We start from the raw sequence: 14,700 nt of genomic DNA, 5'->3' as shown, positions 1-14,700 counted from the left end.
CGAGTGCGGAGAGGAAGACAACACGAGTCATTATTACTTTCATTATGTTAATACAAGAATCTGGGATTTGAAGAAGCCTTCGTGTACTGTACTTGCCCAATGTGGACACGCTCAAAAAAGAGAAAGGCCCTTGGTAAAACGGAGAAAATCTTAATATTCTGGCCCAAGCAGAAACTACTCTGAAGAAGTGCGTGTTCAGAATTTTATACTGGTAATCAGAATAACTCTTACAGTCTGCATTTATTATGTTAAATAATCCCCGGCTTATTTGTAATTTCATCATACAATAGTAAGGTTTGTCATAACATGAATAACTATAAACATACTTACATCAATATGTATAAAACTGTAGCGTTTGTTTCAAGTACTCAGAATGTATTCCGCGTTAATATGAACCAAACCTAGACTAGTATGACTTTGTAAAATATAGAGCTTGGTTATATGTATACGTAGTATTCAACACTGTAACTTGGGTAATTTTACACTTAAAATAAAATATGTACGGTATTTAATTAGTAGTATATAATAGCACAGCATACTTTAGTGTAATTGCATGGGCAGTATTGTCATCAATACACATCATATTAATCTCTTTAGTTCCCAATGGATTGCTTTTATTCGAATTTTGCTGTAATATTTTGTAACTTATTTATTTATCTATTTATTTATTGAAGATTTTTAAGAAGTTACTTTTATGTTTATCGCATATGTATTAAGTTTTATGTCATCGTATGTGTATTAACTATTAGGAAGAACTGCAAGTGTTTTTATACTGTTTAAGTTTCTTTTCTATACTTTTTAGCAAGTTATAGTTCTCCACGAAATACTGCCGTAAGATATAATCAATAACATATTGTATATTTACTCGATCTTTTATAGACAAGCACATTGCTGTATTAGAAGAGCAAGCAACACCTGCTATATACATATGTGTAGTAAATACCACACAAAGTATAATTTTTAATATTTAAATTTTATTTCCCGCACTCAGAAAATTGGTTTCATTTTTGTTTCTGTATATAATTCGGTCAGTAACTTGCCTTAATACATAAATATTAACCTCTGTAATTCTCACTATTTTAGTTTCATATGCATATAACTGTTGCAAGTTCACTTTACTAGAACTCTCAAAATAGTGGTTTCATATACATATTGCTGTAATATTTTGTAAATATTTGTTTTTATATGTCATTTACATTTCTTTTTTTCTTATTGTATTAGTAAATTTTAGCCCGTTTTTAATTATTAGTAAATAACAGGCAAATGCATTTTCATGCTTGCGTTTCATTCGTTACTGGCAAGTAAGGTAGAATTGTTTTCTTGTGAATTGGATCTTTTGTAACAATTATTACTATTTAGAAATATTTAGATCCTCTATGGACAAGGAATCATTCATTAGAAGAGTAAACAACATAGTATATCGTAGGTTATAGTATATATAATTCGTTTCTCATGTATTGGTTATTGAATAATTGGTTTTAATTGTGCATAACAGTAATATTCGTATTTATCTGCTTATATATGATTCATAGATTTATATGTTGCTACGTTGCTTTCGCATTTTCATATGAACAGTAAGGTTAGCAGTGTGATTCTATAGTGTATTCGTACCATTCTGATTTAGTAAGTTAACAGATTTTCTTATATTTTGCAATGGAGTGCGCAGAATAACTAATATGGACAACGTTTTCAACAATACAAGGATGGAACACAACTACAGAAGCCGATGGGAAAGTTCAAAACCCTGGTAAGATCAGCAGACAACCGCGGCTATCAGAAGTCAAAACATCTAAATTTCAACCCTCCACACAAACACAGATTTTTACCTTTAAATTTCTCTCAGTTTTGCTTTTAATTATCTCCCTGTTTTCATTAGCGGCATTATGTCCTAGATCTTACAATCAGAAATTTATTATTTACACTAAAATGGCTTTCAAACGTGAGAACAGTGTTGCTATCAAGTGCTTTAAAATTTAAGAGAAGCCTTGATATCTTATTCGTTAGACAAAACGCAAACATTTTGGAGAATAAATTTTGCGTTATTATATTAAAAATACAGCATATGAAAGGAGAAAGCTTACAGGCTATTTTGTAATTACTTATTGCTATTGATCAGATATTAGTTTACCAGATTTATCAATTAAATGTCACCGAATTTCTACAATATATGGTAGATGCATATCCTTTTCCTAATAGTGTTCGCCAAGTAACCGCGTTGTGTTCTGGAACGAATTAACCTCATATAGGGAGCACTACTGTATACGATAAATATTCTTATAGTGGCTTACGTTTTTTCCACTTTGAAAGAACTGTAAAAATGTTTAGTTTTGAATCATGCTCATGAAATTTTATTGAAGTTAAATAAATTATTCTGTTCGCTCCACTGTACTTTGCATTTAATTTCTTTTGCATTTTATTCATTTACACGATATCACACTCTAAAAGTAAATTATTCTATTGCTGTGTTTTTAGAATTAGCATTGAAATTTTCGCCCTATTAGTTTTTCCGTAAACGTGAAATACTTCGTCATTTTCCTATTGTGTCAGAAGGGAAAAAGAACTTTATGCATTTCGATGAATTCTCATTTCCAAAATTACTAACATTTATATACAAGGGAAAGAGAACCCCTCCTCCAAAAAATAAGACAATAAACTTCTACCCATAAATATCTTTATTTGCAATTTAATTTTTAATGTGGGCAATTAATTAAAAGCTACAATATTTTCATTGCCAAACATTTTTTTCCGAATTCCACAATCTATCACAAACAATAGTTATAACATATATGTGATCATGCCAAGAATATTTAGTGGCACTTCATTATACACCAAAACCTTTTTCACAAAGTATGATTCAGCTTAAGTATTGCCGTGTGGCTTTGAGAACTCGTATATCATCAGCTTTTCAAAAATATTTCATGACTTCTACAATGATAAAACATTTCATTGCATTCTCAGACGACATTTCATAACATTTAACAGTTTTCTACAAATGAAATTCTAAACAAATAATATTTATGCAAATTTATTTCATTCTTGAAAACAGCGTCCTTCAGAATGAAATGCATAGGCATAACCCTGCTTACAGTAACAAATAATTTTCGGCTATAATTATTTGAAATTATTTATGGCTTAATTGCTCTCCACACTTAATGTGCTTTAAAATATGAAAATTGTAAGCTATAATAAAACTATATTTTAAACTAAATCCTCATTTTATAATTTCGAAAACGCGATCATCTAAATGATTATTATACCTCGATTTAATTTTAAAATCAGATCATTAAGCTTTATGTCTTTAAATACATAAAACTTCCGAAAGAATTTAATTGCTAAATGACATTTCAGCAAACCTTTAGTAGATACAAAACTAATAGGTATGAAAAGGGACTAATGTTATGCGCTATTTTAGGGCTAATACATTAGGGCCTATTTAGGCCACGCAACTGATAACATATGTAGAATAGCAAAACTTCCTTTAACAGGAATTATATTACATAATCTGATTCGAAAAAAAATTTTGGTTTAAACATTTTTTTTTTGGTTTTTTAGACAAATGAAAAAAGAATCCCTTGATGGTACAAAATCTCGTTATAAAAAACGACGGTTTATAGTATCTCATCAGCAGCTTAGCGATGTTTGGGAATTATACTATCTGTATCAATAAAATTATAATAGGTCACTCATGTAAAAGCAGAATCATGTAGCAATAGTTTCAAATTCATAACAGTAGATTAATTATCATCAGTTACTATTAAAGTTATCATCACAAACATGAATATTCAAGATTAAATGTTTGAAAAATCTCAAACTGTTAAAACAACCATTAAACCAAGGAAAGTTTTCCCGAAAAACATTCTGTATGCAGATGCAAAAAAAAAAAGCATTCTTCTCCACTGAAAGAAAAAATAAAAGGATATTCATCCTTTTAAAGTCAAAGTAACCATAAAAGAAGATGACGACCAACAGGCACTAAATCACTTTGGCATATTAAATAGTACAGTGAAAAAAAATAAACTTGTCTGCATATTAAGAAATACACCTTTGCACGCCTGAGGGAATACATTGTTATACACTTCTAAAACATTGCATAGTGATCCATTTAGTAGGCAGTCGCATCTGGAGATATTCGCAAAGCATTTTGCATTTTTTAGTATATGACATTAGCTACAGTTTCAGTGATGCTGCTAAATTTAATCTGCAATAATAAGCAACTGTGGAAGCTATATAACGACGACTTCTGTCAGTCAGTTAGTGACAAACGTGCATCTAGATTAATTATTCAATCACGAATCATCTGAAAGCTGTATGTTAACATAGAGTTCAGTATTAAACCGTATAATTTTTTAAAACAGCTTGTCATGCTGAAATCATTCTCTTTTTATTTCAAATAAATGTATGGTATAGAAATGAACTGTAATGACAATATGAACCTGGCTTAAAGAATGATAGCTGGAAGGAGCAAAAATCTTCCCATTTAATGAGGCCAAAGTTTTAGCTAGTGAAACTATTACATGACAAATACTAAATGAATAATGTTATTATTTTTGCTATGAAGAACGACAAATTCAGTTACGATATTCTTAATAAAATTATACATAATAATATTAGTTTAATTTAAAATTTCTGAAACGATGTAAGAAAACTATTACAATAACAAATTAAACGCAATGACACATTGAAGTAAGGAAAAATAACAAAAATTATAAAAATTATTCTAATAAAAAAGAAGATGTCTAACTGCAAGTACAATAAATGAATTATTTTATGATCTATTTGCCATGTTTAATTTGAATATAGAATTAAATATGTAAAGAAATTAATATCAATAAATATGCTAAACTTTTAAAATTAGAAAATATTAAAATTTTTTGTAAGCATCTCAATAACATTGAAATTTTATTGGGACCTACCATCCTTTTATTTTTTTTTTCGCCAAGTCGCGGTTACTAATTTTAACAAAATGATGCAGATTCCTTCGGTACATTCAAAGACCGAGTATGATGTCATAATTTGACAAAATATTTAAATGTTTTAGATACATAGCAGTAAAGATTTACCAGATGTCTTTCAAAATTGGTAACAATTTAAATTTAAGAATATATCTCATTAGTTAAGATACCCTAAGATATAGAGATTCATATATTAATTTATAATAACATGCGAATAAAGACATTTCATCAAAATATATTTCTCTTATCATTTCATAGAATTTGTACTGTTATAAATCTAGAGCGGTTTCGTTTACGGCGTAATCTGTTATAAGTGAAACACAAACTAAAAGAAAATATTATTTGGATTATATGCGAGGTTTGTATGTTTGTTAACGTAAAAGCAGCACGTAATTGTTAAGCTATAAATTTATAAAAAAAAGCTTATATTTAAGAATAAAAGGAGCTCCTGAAATCATCACATTTTTTTAAATTATAAATTACTAGAAAAGTTTAATTAATTAACTGACGGAAAAAAATTGGGAAATTTGCAGTACTGAAATTTAAGTTATTATTAAAATTAGGAGATGAATACACTGCAGAAGATTAATTACTTTTTGGCAATGTCTGATAAACTGAATGAGGAAGAGAAGAAGACAATTTTAAATTAAACTTGAATAAATGCAGAGATATACTTTAGAATTATATATATTCATAAACTGCATATATCATAAAATTTATTCTATAACAATCAATTTGATTTTTCCTAAGAAAAATAATTTTTCTTTTAATGTTTAACAAACATATTGCTCGTAGATGAATATTTTTCATAAAAATAATGCATAAATGCGTTTTAAAGCAAAGCCAATAGAACACTAATATAAACTGCACATATATGAATATTTATATAATATTCATTATATATATTATTATATAATATTCATTATATTTATATAATATTCATTCCCAAATAAATACGAGTATCTTAAAATTCATGTTATGCATTCAAATAAATATTCTCAAGGAAAAACTTATTTCAGCAGCTTCATAGTAACCAGATTATAAAAGTACTTTCTACAGTGGAAAACAATGATCATTTAAAAGCATGGAGAAAATGGGACAAGCGAATTTTATAAATATAATATATTATTATTTAAGCATTATTACGGTATAACAAATGTATGTAAGATGTTAATATGTTGATAATTTGTTTCCTTCCAGACCTATTAAATTTTCGTTTATTATTTTAAATACTTATATAAATGAAACATTAATAGATGTCTTTTTTCTAAATTTTAAGTGCCATAATAATGGTCTAGTATTTAATTATTCTCCATGCCTCTAATTATAAAACAAAATATTGTAGTATTACTATTTCTAAATTTAATTATTTTTAGTTATCTTACAATACCAAATTTAGAATTGTAAAACAAATAGTGCATAAGAGGTCGAAATAAATAATATACACCAAAGACAAATTTCAAATTTAAAAAAACATATGTTGCTCTAAAATAATTAAAATATTTTATATTACTATTATAGCCACTCCAACCAAATCAAGTTTCCAGAACCTGACCTTACAATTGGGTATTATGAAAGCCAGAGTTATTTAGTATCAAGTATTAAGTTCCATATTCAGATGCCGGGCTTCATAAATTATAATGGAATATCAATGTATTATTTTATCACCTTAGTTAACATTTTCGTAAAAATTTACATTTTTACACAGAGTAGGCAGCGATATTTCAGTTCAAATAAATTTTAAAAACGTAAATATAATTGAATTATGCCTCAATGATAATGGTATTAGTAAAATTACAAATATTTTAAAGACATTTGAAGGATGGCAAAATATTCTTATTTATAGCTGACATGTTTTTATATTGAAAAATATGAATTTGTTTCCTGACTGCATTTTCTTTAAGGACTTTGTAAAAATTTTACTTACTCGGATCTGGTTTGTGTATTTGATAATGTACTATAATAACTTAAATAATATTATTCAAAATTTATGGACATAATCGGATGTGTTTTTAGAGTTACACTTCTGAAAACTATAAAATAGAGGATGGATGCAAATGCTATGTTACTTTGCTACATAATTTCACTCTCTCATAATTAACGAAGCTTCTTGATTCCGTGAGAAAAAAGTGTCTTTTGGTTTGCTTTTAAACAGAATTTCTACTCAAAGCATAGTTAAGGGACTTAAGCGCATGGTAATGGAAGGCGGAAAATGCAAAGTCGCAACTGCTGAATAATGGTTAAGAGTTGCAGAGGCTATGTAGCAACAAATATTTCAGATTTCATAACATTCTTCCGACAACCCAGACATCTCCTTTCAATTATTATAAGTTTAAACTTCATAATGATTTTCTGTAAGAAAGACAGTTTCAGAATAATAACGCAGTCAGGTGTGTATATGGCTCAACAAAGATGCGTGTTTCCACTGCAAGCGTAGCTATTAGAGGAAAGCTAATGTAAATGTAAAGAACTTTACTTAGAAGAAAATTTGATATATAGAAAACTAGCAGAGCATTTGTATCTGTCTCAAATAATTTACATTTCCTGTTTGCAAGACAGAGTTTAAATCGCTGTTTGCAAGACAGAGTTTGTCTTGCAAACAACCATACTATAAACGATACATACTATATAACATTTTTGTATCGTTTATATCTAATCTGCAATCCTTTGTAAAGGCCTTTATATATGTCATTGTTACGATGGTATGTGTAAATTATACAACAGATGTTTTATTACTTCAGCAAAATTCAGTTTTTCTAATAATAAAAGACCAACAGCTTTTAGAATCAGTTGGTGTTATTTCATAATTTCACATAATTTGTAAGAAATTAAGCCAAAATCTTAAGAGCCAAAAAAAAATTTAGAAAAAAAAATTCAGATATATAATTAAGACACAAACGAGATAACTTTTAATTAAGTGCTTGTTTGACGATAGCTGGATAAAGATAAATACTGTTTACGAATCATGAAAATGGGAAAACTGTACGTCTAAAAATCAGTGAAATATTAGTGAAATACCTGTTCATTAGAGATATGTATGTTTACTCAAAAACTATGATTTATGTTTTAAATCTTTGTTTATTCAACATGCAGTTCTTTGAATAACTAAAATGAAGATACGAGTACGACACTGAGAAATCACGTATATGGATAATCAGACTAGACTTTATTAAATGCAGAACTCGAGTTTCAGATGTATTTATTATCAGCAACAAATTAGATTGGGGGCCTACACGGTATCATTTTCTTTTTCTACAATTCCAGAAGAACATTTCGGTCCAGAAATTCAATATATTTTAGAGTTTACGTTTTTACCATATTTTAGTACTCCATAAACACTTACATTTCAAAATTCAAAAAATTGCGAATTAATCATTATTTTTGTACTTTATTGCTAGATTTTTATTGCACGTTTAAGTTAAGTTTTATGCCAAAGCGCTGCTTATCCAGGCATTTAAATAATTTTTGGGTTACTCGTCCGCTAAGAATTGTGACGGCGATGAAATCATTTTAAAGACTTTCTTTTTAAATTAAGTGTTTATAAAATAAGGATAGGAGAGAGAAAGTTGAAGAGAGAAAATATTCTGGTAAGAAATAAACGTAAACAAAAATTTTGAAAGAAAAATACTTAGTGCAAATACTAAGTTTAATTTTTTTTGTAATTTATTCACCACTTTTATTTACTTAGTTACTATTAGAGCGTATTAAAGTTTGTTCAGTTATTACTGAAATATAAAAAGACAATGTTTGAATAATTTATTTTAAGCACTAAAATTTCAGACAACTCCGCTAATTTTCTTTGCAAGAATTATACACTTTTTTTTATTGCATAAATGCCTGAATCGGTTTTGGGGCCGAGAACGACGTAATTATTCACACTGCATTGTAATATATACTGCTATGTGTATACACTGCATTTGCGGTTTTGACAAACTGATGAATGTATAGCTTCTTGAATAATGAAGGGAAATTCCTTTGATATATTACGAGAAAGAAGAAAATAATGAATTTAATACTCGGAAATGATTTATGCAAAATTCCTTACAAAACAATAGAGTTAAAATCACTCCATACAGCGACAATTATTTCAGAACATTTCTAAACATGTATAATAAATCATTTAAATAATTTTTCCAAAATATTTAACCAACATGTGTAAACAAAAATGTAAAAGTAATACTTATTAAATTTTACAACTAAAACTACCTTTTGGTTAATTTAAACCTTTACTTGCAAATATTTGATACATGCAGGAACATATCATTCATCATTCTCTAAATATAAACAAGTAAAGTTTACAATTTTAAATTTCTTGTGCCATTCATAATTTCAAATTCGACAAATGTGTAAAGAGTAGTTGGTAAATAACAAATTGCATCTATTATATGCATCAGCATAAATTATATCTGAGTATATTAAATAAAATGAAAATAATTTACATGCCATAAATCGAATAACGTCAAATAACACTCATTCATTTTAATCATTAGTTTCAGGAAACGCAGTATAATGTTTCAAATTAATTATTCACATTTATAAAATAAAGTACAAAACGTTTCTGTATGCGTATCTTAACAAGCCCTATACTTTTATTTCGTGCTTCCGTTCGCAGACATGCTAAAAAATCAACATAAGAACATACAACTGTGTACTATATAGAAAGTAGTATGCGTAGAAGAGGCATGAACTTTCTAACATTTTCTTTACTGTGTAAAATGCTTGCTGTGATATCATTAGTTTATTAAATTTAAGTGCGTAGGTATCTTTTGAAATGTATCTAAAACTGATAATTTAGTGCCGAGCGTAATTACGCACTTTTCACGAATCTTTAATCTTTTCATGATGCAACAATTATTAGCTTTTTATTAAAAAGAGTTTCTTTTAAGTAATTTAGTTTATTTCATTTTACATACATATTTACTTGCGACTTCTATTCTTTAGTTCCATTTGATTACCACAAAATAATTTATGTTAAAAATAAGAATGATATGCTGGTATAAAACCTATGCAATTTCAAAAAAAGGTATTTTATTTATGAATCAGGTAAGTTTTAAACAGCGTATTCTTTTTCTAGCCTAAATAAGTTTCCATTCTAAGAAACACAAAATCAAACTTTCTTAGAAATAATGCACACATTTTAAACAGAAAATTTTACAGATACATGATATTATCTGAAATTATTTCTACTGATAAAGCTTACACGGAGAACAAAATTCTACCAACTTTGTTTACTCATAAATACTAAATAAGTGCGTGTGACAAATTCTTTTCGAAGCATTTGTATTTGGTGCTCTTTCTTAACTTTTCCATTCGTGCCTTCTTCAAAAAAATCACGAGTGGGGTATCAATGTCTTCAACCACTATTGATCCGCATGGACGGTGTCTTCTGAAATAGAAATAAAAGAAGATAGAAAGAAAGTTATGTAATTAATAATAATTTAGAAAAATAAATTGAAAATATTAAAAGCCGAAGTTTAATATTTGAAATAAATATATTAATTTCGTATATTTAATAAATAAAATGTGCATTTTTATTTTCTATATTCATAAATTCTTACTAAATTTGGGAAGAGAGATAAAAATAAACCCTATAAAATATTAGATATCAACAAATCTCTCTTTGAGAGGTTTAAGTTAAGCCCTCATATTTTCACTCCATTTCGACTGTGGCAACGGACATTGGGTAATAAGACTATAAACAGACCGGTTTGAAGTTCGCCCTCTCTTCTCCATGGAACACCTCCATGCTCTTCTTTCTTTAACGTTCCTTTCGCACTGGTAAATGAATGCTGCAAGACATGTCAGGGAGCTTTTTTCCACGCCGATTCGTCGCCAAAATTTTTATTAGCAAGTCTTCGTGCTTCTTCTTATAAATACTAATTTTCAAACCTGTGAACGTGTTTAATATTCGTCATCAAGAATTTCCTAATCGCGTACACTGCCAGGATGAAGAAGACTTTGTTAATTCAGAACTGAATCCATAATCACGAGATCGATCAAGCGCATTTTGTTAAAAAATAGCTGGATATTTTTCTTTCCAATCAAGTCCTACAATACTCTGCAAGCACGACTTCGAAATTTAATTAGTGACTTTGACGATGTTTTAAGATTTCATTTGCTTCGATGTCTTGTTCATCTACGATGAACTCACGAATGTCATTATGTTGTAGATGGACTGAGTTATTTCGAAACAGAAAAGATTAAAAATGAGCAATAACCTTGCCGGGAATCGAACCACGGATCTCTCAAATACGCGTCGAGCGTGCTGACCACAACAACACGAAGGCGGGGAAAATACCTTATAATATGAGGCTATATAGGTTTCTTGGTATCAAATATGTATCCAAGTTTCTACTACAGCATTAACGTTCTGAATAAAGACATGTTTCACAGGTGAAGATATTACGCCTGCCTTTTTGGCACTATATATACATGGATAAGATAACTGGATTCAGTCAACATTTATCTTTTATCCAGTTTTAGGTTATTAAGGCATATCAGAATCAAATTTTTAATATTCCCTTCTTTTCGGGTTAAAGTGAGTCTCAATGGAGACGTGGTAAAAATCAAATTTAAATTATCCGCTTTTTGCTTATTGCTGGGGACATTTTATAACATAAGTCAAATTATGCTTGCTGTGTTTACAGGAAATCATTACTGGCGATAATACTACAGTCGTTCTTTTGATGAACCAAATTAAAACATATCCTTCGGATTGAAGTTCGAAATGACTGCTGTACAAAAAACAAATGCTCTGCATAGTCCTTTATATTATTTCTGACTGAGATTGATGAATTCCAAAAGTGCTCTCAGGGAAATTGCAAGGGAATCCGAACTTTAAGGACAATTCGCCCCATTTAAGGGCGCCCATCTCTTGACAGGGAGCAGGATGATCCCATTTCCCATATTATTAGGAGATTATTTGCACAACCGAAAGTTTAGGATAACATAAAAATTCACTAATCACTAGCTATAGGTTGTCAGCTTTGGAAGCATTTGAAAGCAATAGTGCCACAATATTTTCTTTGCACAATCGTGAGTTCAACAAAGACTGCATAATTCACGTGTTATACCGTTTCATCGCAACTGTTATATTGGCTGAACCAGAATATAGTACACATTATGCATGCAGACTCAGGCTGTTCATTTGGAAATATTTTAATCCATCTTTATACTGAATACCTGTTTGGCTATAGGGAAGACATTCATCATATCGTCATTCCATCGAATCTGCTCATTCCAATCGAATCGTTTAAAGTGATAGTCGAGATAACATTGAAACTAATGTGTTAACAACATTTTAATATAAAATCATTTCATACCCATCATTATCAAATTATTTAAGAACCTATTAGCATGAGATACGGAAGTATACATCTCAAAGCTTCGAAAAGCGAACTGAAAATATTTAATACTAAGTGGGATCTTAATTCAAGCTAATTTCCGTAATGGATATCCATTTTCTCTTCGCGTATATTCTAAAATTATTGAAAATGCCCATACATATTACGTGATTTATACAAATATTAATTAAATTCATTTATACAATTTATACAAATATTAATTAAATTCATTTATATGAATATTGATTAAACTTTTGCCACATCCCCATTTTAATATCTTACATTAGAAGAGACAAATAATATGTATATATATATATATATTTATATATATATAATGTTGTATGATCTTAAATTCACTTAGTGCGAAATTGAGTTATTCTACTTTTACTTGCGCAATTTATATATATATATATATGGCGTAGGGACGCTCTCAACTGCTCAATGTTTGTGTTAACGGAGTGTTAAGTGTTGCCATTTTTATAATCGCTATACTATTTGTATTTGGGATAATCTAATGAAAATAAGCGGATTTGCACAGATAGCTTTCCCTGCAATACTTGTTACTGCTTGGAGCTGTGAAATGGTGTTTTTTGCTCTTCTGACAGACATGCGTATTTATAACGTTTATACGAACTATTTATACCCCAAAATATAGTAACACAGTATTTGAAAAACTGAAAAACATGAAAATGCTTAATTAAAGTATGTTTTGTTTTCAAATTTAGGATGAGAACGATTTGTAAAGCAATTTAAAATGAAATACTAAGTTTTAAGACTTTAGTTTAGAAAAAGATGTGAACTTTATATATTTAAAATATGAATTTTAAGAACAATTTTATGATTTTCATTTTGCGAACTGTTTTGATATTAGTTTTAAGATATCATGAGATGAATGAACGTTAAGGCTTGAGTTGCCTAATTTAATAATTGATTACTTTAGTTATTATTTATCGTTACTTTAGATATTATTTCCAGCGTTAGCACTGACATCAGCATTCAGAAAAACAAAGAGAGAAAACAAATGGAAAGGAGAAAAGAAGGACAAAATGGATAAAAAATGTAAGTTGCGTGGCCGATCAATGTATATGTTTACAAGTATTGTTTTTGAAAATGAGAGTAACCAAAAACAATCCGAGAAAGATCATGGAGCAATCAAATCTTTCAGTTCTCTTCGTTCAATTGATGAATTAACATCAGCACAGCATTGAGAGGCAAAAGAATTAAGTTCTCTCCGGTCAACGAGTTAATGTCAATATTAAAATATTATAAATATTCTAGGCATGTTGAGGAATAAAAACAAGGTCTAAACGTTGGGCAGGACACTGGTATGTTGGTTGGTTGTTTTAATTTGAAGCATTTTTCGATTCGTTAGAGAATCAGGGGCTTACTAGTATTACAATAACACTGGGGAACAACAATTTCGTTGTCTTAGATCTGTCACTTGTTTTTTACTAACTTTTGGCCCTTGAATACAAAAGTAATCTCGGTTTTTGTCCATCACACCAAATTTTTAAGCTACAAGATACCCTCTCTTTTTCTCAAAAGTCATATAAAATATGCATAAAGAAGAAAATAAAAGGGAAAACTTACCAAATATACTGTTTGCAAAGAACAGTTTTATTCATACAGAGGAAATACATTGTTACTGCTAGTTACATTTTGTTCATACAATTCCAATAAAATGTTTATTTTTAAGGATCTGACAAATCTTTGGACCATTAAACACACCGGCCTTTATCTTTCCAAATGACACGCTAAGAAATAGGGAAATGAGATACTTGAATCAACTTCTTTCAGAACCAAATCTTTCATGAGATCCAGTTATATATGCAGGGGTGTTCTTTCTGTCGACAAGTGGCTGATGAAAAATGTTTGGATTACGAGGTTCCAGGATCTTGGCGGCCAATTCGACTGCACGCAATGCTTTTCATGAGCTCTGTTATCTATATGCTCAAAAAGCAGCGCTAATTGGTATATCCATGTTGCTGGCCAAGGAAGAAGCAGGCTAATTTAAGGTCACACATAGATGATCTACTGGTGCATGTGATATTGCAACAGATCAATGACCCTTTTTATGTCTTCAAATTTTTCACACAAACAAATTTCAACTTCACACAGACAAATCGTCTATTGGAACTGGACCAAATAAATTTTCCTTGTGGAGGAGGAAACACTTCGGGCTTCGCTTTGAGCTATCTATGAAAAATCGCCATTGAGTTGCGTTATGGGCTGAAATTCCCAACTCTTCCTTTAAACCATGTATATTATGGCAATACACAAATCTAACATCACTTCGAAAGAATTGTAGAAACGCACTTTCTCTTGATTGGAAGTAGGATACTTTAGATCCCTTTTTCAAGCAAGGTTTCTTGGGCGGTGTTGATGCTGCTTTTTGATAGCTACAA

General features: G+C 29.4%; 1 protein-coding gene across 1 annotated transcript in view; it reads right to left on the bottom strand.

Moving 5' to 3' along the window:
• Window positions 1-2,654: 2,654 nt before the first annotated feature.
• Window positions 2,655-14,700, bottom strand: part of LOC118180848 (hemicentin-2-like) — a 954,557-nt gene continuing 942,511 nt past the window's right edge. Inside the window, exon 15 of the mRNA XM_085817090.1 lies at window positions 2,655-10,338. The gene's annotated coding sequence lies outside the window, so the exon portion shown is untranslated. The remainder of the gene's footprint in view (window positions 10,339-14,700) is intronic.

Source organism: Stegodyphus dumicola, chromosome 5 (assembly GCF_044657685.1).
Source record: "Stegodyphus dumicola isolate Sdum_Otavi_A_Nest chromosome 5, ASM4465768v1".
Lineage (NCBI taxonomy): Eukaryota > Metazoa > Arthropoda > Arachnida > Araneae > Eresidae > Stegodyphus > Stegodyphus dumicola.
Note: the sequence above shows the minus strand (reverse complement) of the source record. Positions and strands in the feature narration are given on the sequence as shown.